This window comes from Cherax quadricarinatus, chromosome 27 (genome assembly GCF_038502225.1).
Source record: "Cherax quadricarinatus isolate ZL_2023a chromosome 27, ASM3850222v1, whole genome shotgun sequence".
Taxonomy (NCBI): Eukaryota; Metazoa; Arthropoda; class Malacostraca; order Decapoda; family Parastacidae; genus Cherax; species Cherax quadricarinatus.
In genome coordinates this window covers 19,705,993-19,711,992 of record NC_091318.1, presented here as the reverse complement: position 1 = coordinate 19,711,992, position 6,000 = coordinate 19,705,993, and the positions used below count along the sequence as shown (strand labels likewise).

At 41.6% G+C, this 6,000-nt stretch overlaps 1 protein-coding gene across 1 annotated transcript in view; it reads left to right on the top strand.

The window, feature by feature from the left end:
- The first annotated feature begins 254 nt into the window (after nucleotides 1-254).
- cic (Putative transcription factor capicua) overlaps nucleotides 255-6,000 on the top strand; it is a 653,343-nt gene continuing 647,597 nt past the window's right edge. The window contains exon 1 of the mRNA XM_070089069.1: nucleotides 255-569. The gene's annotated coding sequence lies outside the window, so the exon portion shown is untranslated. The remainder of the gene's footprint in view (nucleotides 570-6,000) is intronic.

Sequence of the window (6,000 nt, the reverse complement as noted above, 5' to 3'; positions counted from 1 at the left end):
TAAGATCCCTTATATTACCAGTTGCACTCACGAATGACTTAGTACAACTTGCACACCAAGGGGAACTATTTCATTTTCAACTGGAACCCGAAGGAAGACTCAACTTGCACTCAGGATGGATCGATTTTATTGGAAGCTGAACCGGCCAGAAGGAAGGTCTTGCAGGTTGCAGAGAGGTAAGGTGGCGGGGTGTGGCAACTGCAGTATAGTTGTGGGGGTGTGAGTGTGGTTGGTGTGGCTGAGGCAGCCACCAGCAGCCAGTCTACACTCGCTCACGGTATACAATGCTTCATGTCTGCCCTTCTCTCTCCTGACTCTCCTGTCGCTCCTCACAGCTCCTTGGCCTGATTTTCAAGGCATTTTTAGGAGCAGTTCGGTTGTTGTGTGATAACCGGTTTGGCATAGAATGCGTGGTTGATATTTTGTCGTGTGGTCAGTATAACAAGGTGGATTGATGACTATTTTGATAATTAAGACAGTGTGTCTGTGACAAGAAGAATACAAGTCCATATATATTCTTAGGAATTAACGCACCTCACCACGGAAGTCAAAATGTAAGATCCTAAAAGGTAAGTAAAAAAAAAATGCTCATCGTTACATAGGTGTAAGTTACATAGGTGTAAGTTAGACAGATATTTGTGTTAGAAGTTAGTTAAGCGGCTCTGAGAGTGAGTTAGGCTGGCCTTAACACAAAGCTATAGCGTAATCAAGCTAATTATTATATTATTTAACAAATTACATATAACCAGCAACAATTACATTATACAGCAAGTAAATTATGGTTTCAAACAAGTCTCTGACACACATCATGTGCCCAGTAAAACTTACGTAGTAACTTTAGCATCAATCCTAGTTTCTATCTTAGGGAATTTCTGATGAGGTTTGAGGTAAACACAGAGACAGGAAAAACCTGAAGAAACAGTATACAAACACATGTGGCGATAGATAAGATAGACGTTGTTACTACCCGTGTGGTATCGTGGGGGTCATTTTATCTCTGCCTTATATACTGCATGTCTATCTCCCTTATCTGCGTCTTATCTCGGCGTGGTGTTATCTTAACATGCCTACACACCCACCTTATCATACTCTGCAATACACTTTCTTGCCATACGACTCCTACGATGCCACAATCGTCGTACGACGCTCTGTCTGCGTTATCGTATAGCGGCCGACTTTTGTATAAGCGGCAACTCGGCTATCGATTATTTTTAGTACTTATCGCGCTGCTACCCTTCAGTTATCACACATCTTAATAACTGTTGTATGTTGTAGCAACTCAGTTATCGTGCATCTTAACACCTAATGCAGGTTGTAACACCTTAATAACCTTACAAACCTGAAGGTTATCCAAAGACGAGATAGGAGGGAACATCGCCCCCGCGTCCCGGTCTCAGACCAGACCTTCGCTATTATAGTCGTCAGGACCAGTGTCATGTCACAGGTCTAGACAGGATGAAAACCAGTCTGGCTCCTGTGAGCTGCCTGAAGTGGCCTAGGCTAGTAGCCAGCTACAATCTGCTTCCCTTCCCCGAAGGATGCCGGACTACTGGCCGCTAGTAGCTACCAGGCCTAGAGGTGGATGGGCGGATCAGCCAGGCTGTTGGTGCTAGCAGCATGCAGTCCAGCGTATGCACTACAGTCCGGCTGATCAGGAACTAACTTGAGGAGCTAGTCTAGGTCGTTTTGTTGGTAATTATGATTATGAAGGGAGAGCACTGAGAAGTCTTGGTCCCTTTACGCTTATTGAGTCATTTTCTAAGGTGCCATTAATAAAGACAATGTTGACATCAACGTGGTATAAACATCAAGATAATGTAAACAATACATCAACGTGGTGTAAACAATACATCAACGTGGTGTAAACAATACATCGTGTAAATACATGAACGAGTGTAAGCAATACATTAACGTGTAATACATAAGCGTGTAAATAAGTCAACGTGTAAACAAAACCTCAGCGCGGTGTAAACAATATATGAAAGTAAATAACAAAAAGGCACAATACCGTGACTGGAACGATACACAAATAACCCGCACATAAAAGAGAGAAGCTTACGACGACGTTTCGGTCCGACTTGGACCATTTACAAAGTCACACTTTGTAAGTAGTGTAAACAATACAGCATGGAGTAAACAGTGAAGTGCGAGTTAAGTTACAATGGTTATCCGAGACACAGGATATACTTGATAAGCTGTACGGCAATATAATGTGAAACTGAACACTCCAAGATGTATGTGTGTACTCGCCTATTTGTGGTTGCAGAGGTCGATTCACAGCTCCTGGCCCCGCCTCTTCGCTGGTCGCTATTAGGTCCACTCTCTCCTTACTCCGTGAGCCTTATCGTGTATGTGTGTGTGTGTGTGTGTGTGCCTATTTGTAATTTTCCATTTATATCTGCGGGGACTGAACTCCAGCTCTTGGTCCTGTCTCTAACTCGACCAAATGAGGTGAAACAGCCTCATCATATCTATTTTTTGAACCGCTGCACAGAGTCACCTTCACCTATGTCGTGTCTTATTTTATTCCACGCCTTAGCCACTATTCAGTTGAAACTGTACTTCATAATATTCCTGTGGCTCGTTTTGAATGTGTAGTTTCCAGTCAAAACCTCCTGTTCTTGTTACAACTCTGGTAAACAGTCCACACCGTCTCAACCCCGAAGTATTTTATTTATGTTATGATCATAGTCACCTCTGGCTGTCTTCAAGGAGCTGGACAGACACCTAAAGTCAGTACCTGACCAGGCAGGCTGTGGTTCATACGCCGGTTTGCGTGTGGCCAGCACTAACAACCTGGCTGTTCAGGTCCTGATCCACCGTGAGGCCTGGTCACGGACTGGGCAGAGGGAACATTAACCCCCGCAACCCCCTCCAGGTATATCCTCCTTCCTCGGTCCTCCAGTGACTTAAGACCTAACTCTTTCTCAGACTGTACTTTGTTTTTGTCCTCCTTACCCCATCTCCCACCTTTATAACTTTGCTAAATTCCTCTAACCACTTACTGTATCACTCCTGGAATCTATCCAATATTTTCTTGTAGTCTTCTTATATCCTCATCAGTTTGTATTCTTTTAATTATCAGAGTACAAATAAAGATATACAGGAGCTTTTTTCAATAAGATCAATATAGGTGCCAATATTAATCCCTGTACAACGCCACTTGTTACACTAAACCTTTATCCCTCAGTGACTAGGTTTGCTGTTTAATTATTCCTTTATCCAGGCTAATACGTTTCCTTTTTACCCCGACTGGCTCTTCTAATTTACCAAGTGTATAAGCCAATGTGGCACTGAATCAAGTACCTTCATATAGTTTAGAAATGTGCGTCCACTTATCCGTCTTTTTCCTGACCTCACTTAATTCTCATGTTTCTGAAAGGTTTGTACGTCACGACCTTCCATTTCTTAGCCCATTATGGTTTATCATTATGTTCAGCACGACTCCTTACAATGTCTTTCAGCATCTTGCTTGGCGCCGGGTCGCCATCTGGAGAAGACCCGGGCCGGAAGTACCGGCAAATCATTAATGAATGAATGAAGCATCTTGCTCACTGCACTTGCTCAGGGCTCTGGTATATAGTCCAGAGCTTCCTACCTGTTGACTTTCTTAAATATTGATTGGCATCACATTATCTTCCAATCACCTGATAGTTCACTCGATTTTAAAAGATAATGTTAGAATTACCTACAAAATATTAGGCAAACGGACACTAATGTGACATTTTGTGGCAACATTTCGCTTTGTCAAGCTGTAACATACGGCTTGACAAAGCTCCTGGAGAGTGAAACGTTGCCACAATAAAATGTCACACTAGTTGCGTCTTTGTCTATTTACCTAACGATTTTAAAAGACTTATTAAATATCTGTGTAAGTGTTTGGTAGAGTATTTCAGAACCTCTTAATATTCACATTATTAATCCAGCTGATCCTGATTCATTTGATACAGAGCTTCCATCCATTAAGAGTCTCTTCGCCTCCTCTGAAGCTGACTCACTAAATGATAGTTGTAGTTACTTTATCGAACCTTCCATCTCTGCTACTGGCTCTTTCACACTTATAACACACAATTAAATCTTCTGAGTCCAGTACACATCTACCTGCCTTTTTCCTGCAAGTGTTATCACCTCATTCTTCACTAGCATCTTTTCTCTTACGTGACTCTCAAGTACCTTTGGTTCTGTCTTTACCTTCGTTGCTATGTCTATTTTAATTTTTTCAGCTTCTCTCTTTACCTAATGATAAACCTTTCTGACTCTTCTGGAAGCTTGATTTTTCATTATTTTTTGTTCATACTCTTGTGTCTCTTGATTTTGCTTCTTAAAATAACTGTTGACGCATAGGTTAACTCTGTCTCTCTTATCACTTCCTCTGCCCATTACTACAAGCTTCTTGGTCGTTCCTTTGCACTTTGGTTGAAAATCATCATTCCCTGGGTTGATTGGTTGTCCGCTAAATTCGTCTAACCAATATAACTGGGCCAGAAAACGCCTCACTGATGCTTATCTTTCGTATACACCAGTCTCTTTAATTTTCCAGTTCCTTTTCTCCAATTTCACTTCCACCAAGTAATGTAATGTCAGCACTCAGTGATCACTTGCTCCGAGGAGCATTTCATATTCTCTCTTATCTATGTCAGTCTGACAGATTTGATGTAAATGGTTTAGAAAAACCGACCAGTTGAAGAATAAGACACTTATGTAACATTTGGGAATATATATTGAGGAAACGTTTTGCCAGCCAGTGACTTCTTCAGTCCAATACAGAGAAGAACGTTACTTTTCTCAAGATTGATGGAGTGAACACATCGACCCCAGGCTGATGGACTGATTACTTCATCTTCCAACGGTCTTCTCTGTATTGGACTGAAGAAGCCACTGGCTAGCGAAACGTTTCCTCGATATGGATTCCCAAATATTACACAAGTGTCATTCTTCAACTATGTCAGTGTCGTTGAAGGTAAAAAAAACAAGAACCAGTCTTACTGGTTCATCATTCTCTCTCTCTTACTCTTGTCGGTTCTTTAAAACGCTGGAAAGCTCTGCATTATAACCTCATGTAGTTTACACCTCCTTGTGGGTGCCCGTGTTCCTAGATCTGTAATCCCATAGTTAAATCCCTGGCTCTGTTTGTTGTCTAAGTATTTTCAGTGACGTTTATCATTGCTGCGTTGTTTCTGTCATTCATCTGTGTGTGTGTGTGTGTGTGTGTGTGTGTGTGTGTGTGTGTGTGTGTGTGTGTGTGTGTGTGTGTGTGTGTGTGTGTGTGTGTGTGTGTGTGTGTGTGTGTGTAGAAATTATTATTACGACAGATATAATTTTCCATATGGGATATTGCATGATGAGAAAGATCAAAGTGGAAGGAGTAGAACTCTTGATAAAAAATATAAAACAGATTAATACCATTAATAGGAAAGATCGAGGGAGTGTTTTGTATTAATGGTAACTGCTATGTAGTCTGTGAAATAACCGGTCTCAAATTGAAAATTTTACACATTTCAATGTTTTTTATTTTTATGAAGAGTGTTACTCCTTCCCCTCTGACCTTCCTCGTCATGCAGTATCCCATATGGAGAATTATATCTGTCGTAATAATAATTTCTACCTATCATCCCTTATACTCTTCTTCCCTATACCATCTAGCTATGTCTTACGCCATCATCGTCTCTTTTCCACCTACTCCTTACCTCTTCATATCCTCTACCTCCTTTCCATCTCCTACCTCACTTGCTCCTCTTCTTTATTTCTCTCTTTCTCTCCACATTTTCAAGACAGTCCGTTAACAGGACGCGAAACACACAGCAAACTCCTAAAACGGTAAACTTTATATATACAAGGGGGGAGGGGGAGAGGCGTGTATACAGAGGCGGGTTATTATCACGTACAAACACACCTGTACTTGGGCAGGTGTTATCAGGTGTGTGACAATCTGGGTGAGTCACTTGCCTCCTCTTACTAGAGTTTTACACGGGTATTTATAGTGGGTGTTGGGAGGGTTAG